General features: G+C 37.6%; 1 protein-coding gene across 1 annotated transcript in view; it reads left to right on the forward strand.

Moving 5' to 3' along the window:
- Positions 1 to 2053, forward strand: part of LOC103308584 (protein lingerer-like) — a 10767-nt gene that overhangs the window by 881 nt on the left and 7833 nt on the right. The window lies entirely within an intron of this gene.

Below are 2053 nucleotides of genomic sequence, written 5' to 3' on the forward strand. Positions count from 1 at the left end.
GCTGCTGCGTAAGTCCGCCAGCACCCAATTGAGGGTGTGTGAGAGGCCGCCACGGTCGTCCAGTCGCGCCACGCACCGACGAATCCATTCGCGTACTATACGTGCTTAATTTATAAGTAGCATTAAGTAGTATATAAGGACCGCCCGATTTTATGTGAGCCTCGTCGGTCATTGCACCACACCGAATCGACCACGAGCGCAACCCTACTAACCATTAACTAAATTGCATATCCTGTATAAACTGCTTCCGTCCTTTTCAGAACATCCGTCTTTCCGCGCTCAGGTCGCCGGTCCTACGTCGCAGACCCAACACCAAGCTTGATAGGTTGCCTACCCACTCGTCGTTGAGGGGCATCGTGATACCGAAAAATAAGTTGCCTATACACCACCCCCTTACGGTTATAAAGTGTCCCGTCCGATTGAACGACACTTCGTTCAGCTCCACGTAGCACTTTTGTACAAAACAACGTGATATACCTTATCAAAGCACTCCAAATACGAATTTAATAATACTTATTTTGCATATACTTATCCATTCGCCTAGCATACATCCAGTCTTTACTTCAGTATCATTCGAAAATTTAAAATACACTATCTGTGTCGTAATGGACGACTTTCTCACTGTGAAAGTCACTTCCAACATCGTATATACCTAATCTTAATTTGGCATTTGATGTTGGGAACGTAGGTATGTAAATGATGGTATTATAATATATATATTCGTTTCCGACGTATTCGTTTATTTGGTCATAGCAAACTTAAGACATCCGTAAAAACACTATGTTTTGAATTTCTAGTTTATTTTCCATCAATACTTGATACCGCCTATCCGATTTTGATATTATCTCGGTTTTTGTTTGATATGGTCTTTGTCCAAACTGCCTCTAAACGAATTTAGACATATTTTAGCAAGCGCTACTAATTCGGGATTTTCTTTTATATTTTCTATATCCAAATCGATTCTGACTGCATTTCTTACTGCTAAAAGATAATCAATAACCGTTCTATAGTCATTTTTCCACAAGCTCGTTTCTCACTTAATTTTTAAAAATCGTTCAATATACTCCTTAAATAATATTATGTTAGATTTCTTCTCAAAATGTTGCACTTCATAAATTTTTTATCATTTTATAACCTTTCTATAAAGCTTTTTGTACTTCGTCTGTGGTCCACATTCCTGTAAGTGCTGTCTGATCTTTGTAGTTTGTACATTGTCTAATTTTATCTATCATAGTTATAGTATCATAGCATAGTTTACAAAGTGTGAATATTCAATTTTTAGATTTCATCGGAGGCGCATGATGATATAAATCGGTCGGAGGTAATGTTAAAGATGACCTAAGGGGTAATTATATATATTATTATATTATGTTAAATTAAATTTACTCGTCGTGAATACTTTTGATTTTACGTTTAAGTGCATCGATTCTGGTAAATAAATTACCAATAATAATACCTACACAATTTATCATTATTTTAATTCGTAGGAATGGAAGAGATTTTAAATATGGAAATGATGGATAACAGAAACCAGTGAAAATATATATACATAATGTAAATAAAAGTGTGTGAGAAAGATGGATAAGACATTATGCTTCATAAGAATTTCCATGCAGATTTTTTGACCACCCTGTTGCATTTATATATAGGTAAATTACATCGTACATATATATATGTGTATATAGTGCGCATGTACGGTATAACGTCAGAGACAAACGAATGTGCGGTTGGTGGCTTCGCCTACTTTTGCCGGCGGCTAATTAGGACGCATAGTTTTAGGTAATGTTCACACATGAGCAGCGCGCGATTTTCAAATTCGTTTCGAATAAAACGATTTTTTCTAGCATATATACGTATAATGGATCAGAGGAGTAGTGTTGTGACGGCGGCACGATCTATGGCTAGGTGGTGTGGTGATGTGACGATTGATGAGAAGGTGTAGCGGTGGGGGAACCAGTTAGAGTCTAGTTAGACGGATCTTTAGGAAGTGTAGTGGTGGGGAATCGTTCGATGGCGGTTGCGGCAAAGTAGTGATGGTGGCAATGCAAGGTTT

This window comes from Acyrthosiphon pisum, chromosome A2 (genome assembly GCF_005508785.2).
Source record: "Acyrthosiphon pisum isolate AL4f chromosome A2, pea_aphid_22Mar2018_4r6ur, whole genome shotgun sequence".
NCBI lineage: Eukaryota > Metazoa > Arthropoda > Insecta > Hemiptera > Aphididae > Acyrthosiphon > Acyrthosiphon pisum.